General features: G+C 44.4%; 1 non-coding gene and 1 pseudogene across 1 annotated transcript; both read right to left on the minus strand.

The window, feature by feature from the left end:
* Window positions 1–427: 427 nt before the first annotated feature.
* Window positions 428–531, minus strand: LOC111732457. Its single transcript, XR_002777556.1, has one exon. It is a non-coding gene; the product is annotated as a U6 spliceosomal RNA (small nuclear RNA).
* A 5,686-nt stretch (window positions 532–6,217) lies between these two features.
* LOC111732443 lies at window positions 6,218–6,335 on the minus strand (annotated as a pseudogene).
* Between the last annotated feature and the right edge of the window lie 8,815 nt (window positions 6,336–15,150).

Raw genomic sequence — 15,150 nt, forward strand, 5'->3', positions numbered from 1 at the left:
TGATCTGGCCATGGACAAGGTGCACAATGGAAATGGCTGAAGGGAAAACAAGAAGGAAGCCTGCCCCGGGCTCGCCGCTCATCTATGGAGCAGAGGCAATGATGGGGCCGGGGCCCCTGTCGCCTGCTGAAGTACTTAGTGTATTAAGAAGCAGAGGTGTCACAAAACAACGCTAGAAAAAATGGCATATTTTAAATGTTTACTTTTAACCAAGTGGTGTTTTATTATCTGCGACGAAGTACAGCACACTCTCCTTAGGCCCTTTATCAGAACACTGTTGGATTTGGAGACACCATAGGCACGAGATGCCAGGGGGACAGAGCTGGAGCTGTAGGAAGAACGCCTTGTGATGAGAGCTTCTACCCTCTTAGTGACTTCCAAATGGGCAACACAGTATTGTCAACTATATTCGCCATGCCATACATTAAAAAATGTGGACCACTTCAGGGATGTGCGTGTAACCTTAGTGCAGGGGCCATGCTGATCTTGGCATTGCTCCAATTTTCATGTGTGTGCCACAGAAGCAAGCACAATCTGATGCTGTCTGTATGCACTTTCATCCCCCAAGAATATTTTTGCAGAATACAGAATTCTTGGTTGACAGGGTTTTGTTTTTTTTTTCTTTCTCTCAGCATTTAAAAAATGTTCTACTGCCTTCTGGCTTCTAGTTCTGATGAGAAATTCATAGTCATTTAGTGTGTTGTCCCCTGTATTTAACGAATTGTTTTTCTCTGGCTGCTTTTAAGATTTTTTTCTTTGCCTTTACTTTTAGTAGTTTGATTATGATATGGCTGGGCATGGATTTCCCCAAGCTCATTTTGTTTGGTGCTCATAGAGCTTCTCAAATCTGTAACTTTATGTATTTCACCAAATTTAAGGAGTTTTCAGCCATTATTTCTTCAAAACCTTTTTCTGCACTATACCCTTTCTCCCCTGGTACCGAGACCAAGGACAAGGATGTCAGACCTTCTCCTGTGATCTCGCAGGTTCCTGAAGACTTGTTTATTTTTTTAAATATCTTTCCTTTTTGTCATTCAGCTGGATAATTCATATTGATCTATCAATATTGATCTACTGATTATCTTCAGGTTCATTGACTCTCACCTACATTCTGTTAGAGTCCATCCAATCACTGTTTTCCTTTTGGTTATTATATTCTTTATCTCTGAGACTTCAGTTTGGCTCTTGCTGTACCATCTGTTTTTCTGATGAGAGCATCTCTCCATTCACTTCGAGGAGACCTGCCCTTACTTTGTAGAGCACAAATACAATAGTTGCTGTCTAACGTCTCACTTGCAGAAACAGTGTCATCTCAGAGCAGTCATCTCTTGATTGTCTTTTTCCTTGAGAGATGTGGAGATTTTCCTGGATCTTCAAATAGCAAGTAATTTTGGATTGTATCCTGGACATTTAGAATATTGTTATGGAATTGTGGGTCTTATTTAAATCCCATGGAAAATGTTGATATTTCTGTGTTTGTTTGCTTTTAGATCAGGCAGTCAGCCTAGTTAGGTCCAGGCTGAGAGTCCCTGTCTGCTTTCTCTGGGCTGAAACTACTAAGTGATGTCAGTTCTGTTTTTAAGGCTCACGGTGCTAGTCCAAACTGTTGCTGTGCCTGCTGGTGGGGGACCTGGGAGCTCAGTTCGGATATCCTTTGCTGTGTCGGGTCAGCTTTGGGGTGAGCTCAGACATTCATACTTTGCTTTAGGGGTCACTTTATTTAGCTCCCTCCTTTTTATGATCTTCCTGACACTTTCCAGTTCCCAGGAGACCCTGCCCCTCCAACCTCACCTTGGTCTTCTGGCTAAAAAGCCAGGTTTTAGTTTCTCTGCTCTGCTGTTCCAAAAAGCAACAAGATACAGGGGCGGAGGGTGGGGGGGCGGGGGGGGGGGGGAGGGGTGGAGAAGGAGAGAAAAGGAGAGAGGGGAGGAAGGAGGGGAGGAGAAAGGAGAAAGGGGAGATGGGATTCCCCCGAGTTCTCAGGACTACAGTCCTTTTGGCCTGAGAGAAACGGTCTCTTTGCTCAGTGTTCTGATCACCAGTCTGGCTGCCTCTTCTGTCGCCAGCACCACTGTTGCTACACTGCCTGGGGGCTAGGCCAGACAGATGGAAACGGAGTTTTCTGCATTCCAGCATCGGGGCCCTCTCTCGTTGTTCAGCCCAGCAGCCCAGGGCTTGTCCTGGAGAGACAGTCTGGTCTGTCTCCCAGCACAGCTCTGGCTTCCACACCGTCTCTGCACCTGGGCCCTGGGACACTGCAGGAAGGAAGATGGGAAACGCCACCAGTCTGGCCGTATTTTGAAATCTGTTTCCTTCCCAAAACTTTCTGCTCTTGTGTAATGTTTAGAGTCCTCAGAGAGCTGCCCCATGCCTTCTGTCCAGGGCGTCTGGCTGCCTTCAGGGGGAGGGTGGGTATCACACTCACCCCCATTTGGCCAGAACCTAAACTACACCAGCTTGTTTTAATTCTCTGCGTAGTGCTATCACTTTGCATCTTTGTTCACTGATTCACCTGCCCCAGTCCCTCCCCAGGATGTGGGCCTCAGGAGGGCAGTGACGTGGCTCATGTTGAATACTGCCCAGCACACAGCAGGCGCTCAACATGTGTCCTCATACAACTGAATCTACCCTCTCAGCCATAAAGGCTTCGGGGGCAACTGCTTACCTCTTTTTTAACTCCTCCTCTTCATACTCTCTCTTCATCATAAATTGCTTTACATATATTTTCAGAAAAGATTCATGGGTCATCCGACAAACAGGGAACAGGCCAGGGAAAGCCCAAGAGGCTTGAGGAAAGGATGGGCAGCTGTGTCTATGAGGGGTTCCCAAGCAAGGTGCAGAAGGCCACTCTGGCATCTGCCACTCAAGGATTTGCTGCCTCAGGGAAGCGTGAGCTTCAGAGGAGTGCTAGCTTCAGGTGGGACTTGAGCCAGTGACTAAAACAGTGCCACCAAGGACCTAGATCCTCTGTGTTTATCAGCCGGGCCTGTCACTGTCACTGCAGTTGGCTTCATCCTTAACCTCACGCAGTGCTGACCCCCAAGCACACATAGCTGCCAAAAATGAGGGAAGACTCTATGGGTAAGGTGATCGGGAGGCATCTACCAGAAGTGCTCAAAAAGCTGATAGCCTTTCTGCTTTCTCCCAAGGTGGCCTCCTCGAAAGGACAAAGTTCTGCAAACTTATCTTTGCTGGCAAAGCCAGACACAAATGAGCAGGTGAAGGTCCAGCCTGTCCCCAGAGCCTGGGGGATGGAGTACACAATACACACACGACCGAAGTCCTGAGACTGAGCTGTCCTCTGTTATGATTCTGGTTTTACACCGCGTCAGTCATCATGGAGTCATAGAGCCTGTGGCCCCATCTACCCACTGAGACACTCAGCCCTGTACTCTCCCTCACCTTTCCACCCAGCTGTCCCACCCAGCCGTCCCCCCACCCCCCACCTTGCCAAGTCTACTACTGATCACTGCACTCAAACACCCCGTTCACACAGCAAGGCTGGGCGTTGAGGGGTCCAGGCCATCTTGTCCACAAGTTCCAAGTTCAGATGGTGAACATGGGGAGTGCAGACGATAAGGGACCCTCCCCAAACTAATCTGAGCTAGTAGGTCCCTAGCATCAGTCAGTGCAGTGTGGAGAGTGGGCAGGAAGGGACAGCCACATGCCCACTCACTTTGTGCCTGCCCAGGGCTACTACCACCCCAAGCCGCCTCATCACTGGGTTGAAGTAGAACAGCAGTAGTTAAAGGACACAGTGACAGCCCCTGAGCAGTCCGCGCCCTTCTTTGTGGAGGACCATCTGCCTCGCATACATGAGTCAGCACAGAGTCGTCAGGGCTGCTCCTCTGTGTCCTTCGGCCTGATTCTGTGCTCGGAGCATGGCAGGTGCTCGGTGACTGCACGGTGACCAGAAGATGACCAGGAGACAATTGTGAAGCTGAAATGCTCAGTGCCTTTGGGAAGTGAGGGTTGTCTCTGAGTCTGTTTTGAGGAAACAGGACACAAAGCAGTGAGGTGACAGCCAGCTACAGTCACCTCCTGCCCCCAAAAGACCGGCCCACTAGACACTTCACAGCAGAGGAAGCCAAGTGGTCCAGGGCACAGGATCACCAGGGAAGTGCGAGCTGCAAACTGATGAAGCCCTTGGCTGGCAAGTGACCACCAGCTTCTGTCTTGTCACACGATGGGTCTGCCGGGTGCTCCTCGGCCAGCGGGCCCAGCCTGCTCTACATGTGCATGAGGTGTTGTATCTCCACCAGTCCCTGTGGGTTGTCCCACCTCACTTACACCTTAGACCATGAAACTGCCCAGGGCAGACTATACCTGCTCTCTGGTGCTCACCTGTGCCCTTGCCATTCTGCTGAGCACCCAGGTGAGGGGATGGCAATGTTTATTACCTCCAGCAGACCTTGTGGACCTGACACTCTACCAGTTATAAGAGGTCAGGAGGTGGAGGGGAGTGGGCCTTATGTTGATGGTTTAGAATCCTGCCCTCCCAGTGGCTCTGATGTGGGAGCCCCTGTCCTCACAGGAGGCCCTGTGTATGTAGGAACCCAGCAGTGGGTACCAGCACAGCCAGCATGATTAACTTGGCCCGTTGCCAAGCCACGCCCCTTGACGCAGACCCCAGGACTCATTTCCAGGGTGTGTTTGGCTTCTTGACAACCTCTTCCTGTTTTGGAAGGTAAAAAGGGGCATTTAAAAAGCCAAAGAGGTTTCATTGTTTAAAAAGAAAGATTCCACTGCCTGCAGAAGGGACGTGGAGCCTTGATGGCAGAGCTGCCCTGGCCTCTGTGAACTGTGCCCTTCATTTAGGCTAACTGTCTCATGCCCCTCTTTTTGGCCTGAGCGTTAGTGAAACTGTCCCCTCTCATGTCCCCATGTCCTTCTCACGTGTCAGACTATAAAGATGCACACACTCATCAACTGCGACACACTCATACCAGCACACAAGACAGTCTGTGGGGGCGCACCCTGAGACAGCTCCCTCCCTCAGTCACGGAAAGGGAGTCACCAGCGAGAACTTCCTTCATTCAAAATACCCCAGCTCTGGCTTACTGTAAGAATGAGTTAAAGGATTTAAAAAAAGGATAGAACTCAGGAATTAAAGATTCTGCAGAAAAATGACCTTCACCCAACGGGAGGGACATGGTTTCATGTCCCTTTAGACAAGACTGCAGGGTCCTAAGAGGTGGCAACTCAGTGACAAATCTGTTGCTCCACGAGGTAAGGGTGACCGGGCCTGTCTCATGATGCCTGGCATATAGTAGGCACTCAGTACATACCTACTTACTGATTTATTGAATTCAAAGAATGTCCAATAAGGTCAAAGAGGTTTTTTTTGGGAGGCAATTCTTATAACACATGTATTCCTCTTTGCAAATTCAATCATGTGTGATAACTCATTAATTTTTAAAAATTATTTTTAAACATTTTATTTGAAAAAAATTCAAACTTAAAAAAAAGTTGCAAGAATAAAAACAGTACACAGAATACCTCTTACCTAGATTCACCAATTTTAATTAACCTGCTGATATTTACACTCCATGCATTTAGAACCAGTGATCTTGTGTGATTTCAGTTTCATAGGAACAAAATGATGATAGGCATGCCAAATGCTCCATAAAACAGATTATTCAGCGACATTAAGGGAAAATATGATTATATCTGAGTTTTAGGATCTCAAATCTCTAGAATTTAAAATGCGAAAATATGTATATCGTGAAGAATTAAATACATACTGAGCACATGCAGGATACACACTGAGCACAGAGCTTTGCATCTGGGATAATTTATTGACTTTGATGATATTTGAAATTTTTATTTCAAATGTCACCTTCAGAAGCAGGAGATATAGACTGGCATCGGTTATACTTACTCGCAGCATGGGGCATTACCGTAATGAAAGCGCGGACTCGGCACCAGCACTGGGCATGCCTGCCCTGTCTTTCAGGAGTGCACCTCCGAGAAGTGGGTGATAAAACACCAACCAATGAACGGAGCGCGCGCTTGCAATGACTGTTTCTGGCAGTAGTCTAGTAAATAAGAAAAAAATGTATTCATTAAACAATCCTCTACAATCCAACCTACGATGTTTTTTATTTTTATTTTACTTTTATTTTTATTTTTTTTTTAGGTGAGGCAATGCTTAGTTGATCTCACAGATTGCAAGAAACTTGTCAGCTTACAATCCCTAATTTCTTTTATTTTTTTATGCCTATAGCATCTGGTTTTCCTAGGTGGTCTCCCATCCAAGTACTAACCAGACCCAACCCTGCTTAGTTCCGAGATCAGACAGGATCGGGCTTCTTCAGGGTAGCATGGCCATAGACCTACAATGTTTTTTAAATGTATGTTTATTGCTTTAATGAACAGTTCCAGGTTTGTTTCATTATTGGAAAAGTTGTGACAATTGTAAGGAAAATTCCCACTCTCAGTTCAACTTCGGATAACTTACATTTCACTTTCAAGTCTCGACTCTGTATTGCCATTTCTGTGCTTTCATTTTAGTGTATAAACCCACGTTAAATGTTAAATAAAAAATGGGAAAGTCATCAATTATGTGTTTTGAAAAGAAAGAGACTTGTCAGCTGCAAGTTTTAACAAAGCCATGGGGCTACCCCACCTGATGTGATGAATGCAGAGGAAATGTGAGTTCAGACCATTCATAGTGGTGGGTGGAATACGGGAGGGTGTGGCAGATTTGGACTAAATTCTGACTTTGCCGCTTCCTAGCTATGTGACTTTGGGTTACTTAATTATTCTCCTTGTGTTTTGGTTTCCTTGTTTGTAGAATGCAGATAGTAATACCACATTTTATAAGATTACTCAGAGGATTAAAATGAGGTGTGTGTGGAGTGCTTATTGCAATCTCTGGCACACAGTAAGGGCTCAAAAACAGAAAATAAATTTCAGTACTGAAATTACATTAGTATCAGTTTACAATAGATTGTAATAAATAACTTTAGGATGTGGTATGTAATCACTATAGTAACCACAAAGAAAAAAATCTATAGAATATACACAATGGAAATGAAAAGGGAATAAATATGTCACTTCAAAAAATCAAACAAAGGAAGGCAGTAGGGAGGGATCAAAAAAAAAAATCTGAGACATAGAAAACAAATAACAAAAAGGTTATAGTAAATCCTTCCCTATCAGTAATTACTTTAAATGTAATTGGATTAACCATCCCAATCAAAAGCCATAGATGACAGAATGGAGAACAGGATCCAACTATGTATTACCTACAAGAGATTCACTTTAAATCTAAGGACACTCATAAGTTGAAAGTGAAAGCATGGACAAAGATACTCCATGCAAACAGTTAACAAAAGAGAGCAGGGATGGCTAATAATAATAATATCAGACAGAATAGTCTTTAAGCCAAAAAAACTGTTGCAAGGGACAAAGAATTTTATTCTGTAATTATGTTACGTAATAAAAAAAAAAGGTCAATTCACCAAGAAGGTGTAACAATTAAAAATATACATGCACCAAACATTAGAACTCTGAAATATGTGAAGCAAACATTGACCAACTGAAGAGAGAAATAGACAGGTCAACAATAATAGTAGGAGACTTCAATACCCCACTTTCAATAAGGGACGGCACAGCAGGCAGAAGATTAATAAGACTATGGAGGACTTGAACAATGCTGCAGACCAACTGTAGCCAATGGACATACCCAAGATACTGACCAATGACAGTAGGATACACATTTTTCTCAAATGTACATGGAACATTCTCTGAGACAGATGGTATGTTAGACCTCAAAATAAGTTTTAATAGGTTTAAAAGACTGAAATCATACCAAGCATCTTTTCCCATCATTGGTTAATTACATTAACCAATGTAATCGGTTAATCCAATTACATTTAAAGTAATTACTGATAGGGAAGGATTTACTATTGCCATTTTGTAATTTGTTTTCTATGTCTCAGATTTTTTTTTTTGATCCCTCCCTTACTGCCTTCCTTTGTGTTTGATTTTTTGAGGTGACATATTTATTCCCTTTTCATTTCCATTGTGTATATTCTATAGATTTTTTTCTTTGGAATAAAAGTAGAAATCTACAGCAGAAGGAAAATCGAAAAATTCACAAATATGTGGAGATTAAACACCACACTCTTCAATAACCAATGGCTCAAAAAAGAGATCACAAGGAAAATTAGAAAATACTTACATGTAAATGAAAAAAGAAAACACATAGTACCCAAACTTATAGGACACACTGAAAGTAGTGTTAAGGGGTACATGTATAGCTACATACACACGTTTACACTGAAAAATAAAAAAGATCTCAAATCAACAACCTAAAAAAGGGGAGCAAACTAAACCCAAAGCTAGCAAAAGAAAGGAAATAATAATCAGAGAAGAGACTAGAAAATAGAGACTAGAAAAACAGTATAGATAATCAATGAAACAAAAGTGGTTCTTCAAAAAGATCACCAAACTGACAAACCTTTAGCTAAGTGGACTAGGAAAAAAAGAGAAAGCCTCAAATTATTAAAATTAGAACTGAAAATGAGGATATTACCTCTAATTCTATAGAAATAAAAAGGATAATAAGAGAGTACTACGAAAAATTTAAGTAAAAAAAATGGATAATCTAGATAAAGTGGACAAATTTCTAGAAACACAAAACCTATGAAAACTAAATCACAAATTAATAGAAAATCTGAATAGACCTATTACTAGTAAGGAGATCGAATCAGTAATCAAAAATCTGACAAAGAAAAGTCTTGTACCCAATAGCTTCACTGGTGATGTCTACTAAACATTGAAAGAAAAACCAATTTTCGATTTTTTCCAAAAAAGTAGGAGGCAACACTTCTCAACTCATTCTATGAGGCCAGCATCACCCCGATACCAAGGCCAGATGAAGACACCGTAAGAGAAGGAAACTACAGACCAGCATCCCTTATGAACACTGATGCAAAACTCTTCAACAGAATACTAGCAAACTGAATTCACAGCATATGAAAAGGTTTATACGCTATGACCGAGAAGAATTTATTCCTGGAATGCACAAATGGGTCAACATAAAAATTCCATCAATGTAATACACCAAATTAACAGAACGAAGGAGAAAATCCACCTGGTTTTCTCAATTGATGCCAAAAAAGCACTTGACAAAATTCAACACTTTTTCATAATCAAAACAGTCAACAAACTAGAAATGGAAGGAAAATATCTCAATACAGTAAAGGTCACGTATGAAAATCCCACAGCTTGTATTCCTATTTAACGGTGAAAGATTGAGAGCTTTTTGTCTAAGGTCAGGACCAAGAAAAGGACGCCTGCATTTACCACTCTTATTCGACACATCACTGGAAGTCCTAGCCAGAACAATCGGGCAAGAAAAAGGCATAAGAGGCATCCACATTGGAAGGAAGAAATGAAATCATCTGTCCGTAGACAACATGATCTTATTCATAGAAAATCCTAGAACGAATAAACTTCAGCAAAGTTTCAGGATATAAAATTGACATACAAAAATCGGTCATGTTTCTATACACTAATAATAAACAATTTGAAAAGAAATGAAGACAATTCCACTTATGATCACATCAAAAAGAAGAAAACAATTAAGAATGAGAAAATAGGAGCAAAGATTCAATATTGAAATTTCAAAATAATAATCCGGAAACATGACAAGGGACTGCTTTAAAATCTTGACACATGACACACAGAAGTACTTACTGGAAATATATTAAGTGCAATAGTCAACCTTAGAAGAAAATATCTTGAATTATTCCAAATATACATTTCTAAATGTTATTTTTAGAACTGCATGAACTTTGTCACTAAGCATGAGGAAAGACCATATAGAAAATCTCAGAAACCTTCAAACAATGTCCTCTATCAAAAGAAGAGTATGTCTTTGGGCTAAGAAAACCCACCAAAAGTTTAGAAAGAGACCTTAACTTTTGTAAATTAATCCATTTCTACAATGAGGATTTTGGAAGAAAAAATAATGAATCACAGAAGTGAGAGGCTCCCAGCCTGCTGACACCACAGTTAAGAGCCAGTTAAGAGTGAGTCCCCTGTGATGGCCTGGGAGCAGGGCCCTAGGGGTAACTAGTTTCATGGAATTTGAATACACATCCTTGACTGCTCCTTAACCCCTGCACTTCTAGAAACTTCCCAAAATGCAGGACAGGTTGTCTTATCACACTTACATGCATATACAGCATTTGTTACACCAAGTTAAAAACTATCTCTTTCCAACTCTGCCAAAATCCTGATCTTGCGCGTATTTCTGACCCAGATTTCCAAGACTGGCTGCAGGGGTCTCAGTGCCTTCCCAGTGTGCCTGCTGTGATTTCCAAGGGCTGTTCTCCTTCCAGCCCTCTGGTGGCCCTCTGGTAGTTGGACCAGTGGTCACCGTTTCAGCTGCTGCCAGAATTCCTGCCTCACGCTGAAGAACAGCCATTGAGCTTACTCCTCCCATAGTGCAGGCACCCCTTTCCTCCCGGCGCCTCCCCTGAACAGAGGCCATGCCGCTTCTCTTTAGTAGCATTCTCTCTAAGACACACTTGGACTTCCCAAACCCAAGGTGGCTAGGAAACTCTGATACACTTTCTGCCTCAGAAACCAACAAACTCCACTGGCAGACGTGTACTGCACGTGGTAGGGGGACCAGGGCAGGAACACTATTGCCTCTTTTATTTTTAGCAACACTACAATGGAAGTAACGGAGAAAAAAAAGTGGAATGCATAAAAAAGGCTGCCGACAGTGAACTATCATAGTGGATTCGCACACAGCCTGCCTCTGCAGACTGGTGTCCCTGATACCCAGGGTCCGAGTGTAAACTTAGGGCTTTTCCTCATCAGGGACCTTGGAACAAATCGGATCACCTGAAAGCCCTTTGGGAAAGAGCTCCAAAGTGAGAGAGGCAGGTCTGGTGACACTGGTGGGGCTACTGGCGGCCGCTCCCATTTCATGCCGAAAGGGTCACTGTGATCCCACTGTCTCTACAAGATGAGACTTGGCAGGACCCTATCTCTTCGGTAAAGGAGGCAAGCGGACAGCGACCCACTGCATCTTCACAGGGCCTCCAGCATCGTCACCTACAGTGGGAGAGAGGGAGGCAGGAGGCCACCAGCAAGGACCAGGGAGAAAACGGGCCCTGATGTGACTCAATTTGCTTCCCACCTGCGGCCCTGACACCACTGCTGTATGTCCCCCTGCTCAATGCAAAGAGCTTCTGGCCTTTCTCCTCCGGGCAGAGTGATTGGGCTGAACCAAGGTGAAGTTCATTAGCAAGCGAGGCTGAGACAGAGGAGGGTCCTTCTGAAGGACAGGAGGTGGCGGGTGGTACCACCATCTGACGTATTCTCCATCCACTGAGGTGGTGGGCCATGGGAAAGGACGCTGAGATGACCGGTGCTGCCTTAGTGCCCACCTCCAGGGCTCACGGCCCAGAGCACTATGTCCCAAAGCACCCGCGCTGCTGCCTGGCCTTTCACCTAGATGGCGCTGCACAGCCCCACAGCATAGCCCGTGGCCTGGTTTCTGTGACAGCCAGCCTAAGCCTGGGGCCCACCAGCAAGGCCACCCCCCACCACCGGCCACGACCAGAGTGTGTGCTTCCAAGCACGTGAAGTGGAGTGGTGCTTTTAGGACAGCGCCCATGTTTCAGCATGTGTTCTAGGAGAGGCTCTGGGGGAGGCCGGGAACAGCAGGAGGCTGGGGACAGCAGGAGGCTGAGCAGAGCCCGAGAGGGACACTGTTACACAGGCAGGAAACCTCTACCTTGAACTCACTTCACAGACATTTTCAGGCCTGCTGTGTACTCTAATCAAACACGCGCCCCAGTCCCTAGGCCTCAGGGACAAAGACTCAGGAGCTCTCTTGAAAAGCCAAGCCCAGCATGCAGATGGTTCCCTGCCATGGAAGAAGGTCCGATCACCTGACCTCTGCACCAACACCTTGGGCCAAGGAAACACCATTAGGAGCTGCGCTGACAGACACGCTCGCCCTGGAGAGGTCTGGGCTCTGGTGGGGGCTGGGGTTGAAGAAGGACGAGTAATGAGACCAAACAGGATGCTGGCTTTTCTGCTACAAAGACTGCTACTGTGTTTCTTGTTTTTCGATCTTGAAAAATGACAATTTTCCAAGGAAAGGTTGGCCAAAAGAGGGTTGCTCTATGAATATCCAAGGGGAAGCAGCCAAGAGATGAGCGATGCCCAAGCGCACAGTATAGAGAGCTACAGGAGGAGCTACCTGTCGATGCTATGATCACAGAACACGCGCCAGTATCGAGGTGAGAACAAGGGGCATTTAGACTAATATCATGATGAGAAGGAGAAAAGCACCCATCCTGGGGGTAGGCTGAGTTTTTATTTGTCACCTACTTCTCGATAATTGCAACGACGTGCAGGCTGTGGTGAGACGGCCCAGCTGCATCGGTCTTGTCCCCATGCCGTGCTCTCCTGCCCCCGTCCACTGTGCCCTCTGTGGGTAGGTCCTTTCCTCCACATTGTCACATCTCCACATGACACATCTCTCCAATACTTCAAAGGCTATTTCAAACACCCCTGATCTTACCAGCTATGGAGCGCGTCTTCATTTGGACAAATTTTATGACCTATAGCACCTGCTACCTGGCATTGTATTTGCACTTATTGATACATATAACCATAACAGTAATCAATAATTACAGCTCATACTTACTCTGCTTTACTGTGTGCCATGCATTATAAATACTGGTTAGGTGTTTTACGTGTTTTTTGTTTTTTGTTTTTCCATTAAACCTCATTATGGTTTATGGCATTGGTATTTCTACTGTGTTAAAGGCTTGGACCTTGACAGAGATGGCTCAATGACTTGTCCAAGAGGTTCTGAGTTAGAAACTGATAGCCCTGTGCAAATCAAAAACCATGAGATACCACTACTCACTTGTTAAAATGGCCCAAACAGAAAACACTGGTAATACCCAGCATTGTCAGGAAGAGGGTTAAATGGGACACTCACAAATTGCTGGTCAGACTGTAAAATGGTATAGTCACTTTGGAAGGCAGTTTGGCAGTGTTTATAAAGTGAACGAACACCAGATGCCTCAGCAACCCAATTCCTAGGTGTCTATATCCATGAGAAATGAAGACACATGTCCACATACGAAAAACTCATACGTACATATTCAGAGCGGCTTTCTTCATAAATGCTTACATGGCTGTGCCTCTCCTGGACACTGAAGGGTCCACTTCAGCACTTCTGTCACACGAGTGCAGCCATTCATAAGAATTCGGAGTTCTGCAAAAGCGGGGTGTGCTGTCACGGAGGTCTGCAATGGACATTTTGAAACACAGATACGTTCACAGACATTTTGTTTATATTTCATTGGTGAATGAGAAGAGAACTTGTTGACTCTTCTGTGAGGTGTCATCTCAGTAAATAAAGTCTCCTTTCAGACAACGCTTCCCTTCTACTTCTACTGACACCACAGAGTGGACACAACCTCCTTACCATAGGACAGAGGGAAATTCCTGATGTCACTGGTCCCCTGCCGTCACCCAGTGGAGGGGAGAAGGGTGCTTTATTACCAGCTTCCACACCGTTGGATGTAGAAGCCCAGGCTTCTTACAATTTGTGGGGGAGTTAATAATGTTCAGGGTTTTTAGCTGTGCTTCATGGGAAGGAGAAGTGTGTCTACTTAATCTTTCCTAAAATAAAGTCACAGCTATTTTTCCAGACTAGAGAACTAAGCAGGAAAACAAAATGCCTAGACTTCGCAATTTCTACAAAATGACCCCCTTGGAAGGAAAATACAGCCAGCCTACTTTGCTGGAATAGGAATTCCATGGGTATCAAAAGCTTAAGAAACATGCAGCCACACTCAGTTCTCCTTTCCCTGGGTGACTAAGAAATAAAAAAGTAGATGAAACTTAATATATGAGGCAGTCAAATTTATAAGCACACACTGGGTCTTTTTAAAGGAACAAGATTTGTATACACCCTGAGAACTAAAAAAATCCCTCACAAGAAAATAAAGTGAAACACAGTGGAATCTCTTTGTACTTGCACGTCAGCCACATAGTCAAGTGCAAATCTCACTGCGCTAAATTGTTCTTGAAAAGCCCTAGACCTAATGAGGGGAAAGCAGTGGCTGGTGCCTGTTGAGTGACATAAATATGTGGTGCAATGATCTCAGATCACGTCGACAGCACATGAGACCACAAAGCCCATCTCACAGGCAGATGGAACGGGCAGGTTAAGTCCTTTAAGGGTTTTTCTGCTCAGAATTTTACCACTGGCAACTGTTAGGGGCCACTAGGGCTTCCTCGGGGAACCTGCTCCTCTCCTGCCCTCCCTACCTACAAGGGAACAGTGTAACACCCCTGATGTAAGAATTGGGCTCTCTGGGTCACCGTGAGGCCAAGTATATGCACTACACCTTTTGAGCTATTAGAATATGGGGCCGTTGAGTCAAGGTCACAGGCCCATGCCCACCAGTTCAACAGTTCATATGACATTACATTAATCCAAATTTTTCGTGTGCCCTTTAAAAAACCACCACTGTGCCAGGTCCCTTAATTACAGCCCACATTCACAGGGTTAAGCGTGTTCTGCCTGTAAGACAGAAGGAAATCAGGCCACAATGCCATCGGCTATCTCCTAGCACTTCCTGAAAAGTCCCATCCTCCCCACATTTTCTTTCTTTAAAAGCACTGGAGGTCACTCCAGCTATAAATGTAAGCAAATACACTTCTACTGATTTATTTTTAGTTTTTTTTTCCTGCCTCCAATTTTCCCCCTTTCTATTACTATGAGCAGCTCGCTCTCCCCACCCCTGCAGGAATAGAAGGGCAACAAGCCCAGTTAAACGTTGCCATCCCTTCGGGTTCCTTTTCAGCTATGCGGGCACATCTGACCATCTAACCCAGCTGCAGAGATACAGATGGAAACCTCTAGGCAGAGCCTCGGGGAACCCTTTTAATGGGGGTAGATTGTTTGTTTCAGCTTCTAAGCTTTCGGTTATATTCGGGATTACAGGTAATAGTTGTTATAGTTGTTGAGCTGTGGCGTACTTGCTCTAGGTATAAGTCATATCTCATCTGGCAGATAAGCCTTAGGATCTGACCTATGGCTTTGTTGCCACTGTTTAGTTTCAGTGTCTCTGCAGCTTACATTCAACTTGA

This window comes from Pteropus vampyrus, unplaced genomic scaffold, assembly GCF_000151845.1.
Source record: "Pteropus vampyrus isolate Shadow unplaced genomic scaffold, Pvam_2.0 Scaffold461, whole genome shotgun sequence".
Taxonomy (NCBI): Eukaryota; Metazoa; Chordata; class Mammalia; order Chiroptera; family Pteropodidae; genus Pteropus; species Pteropus vampyrus.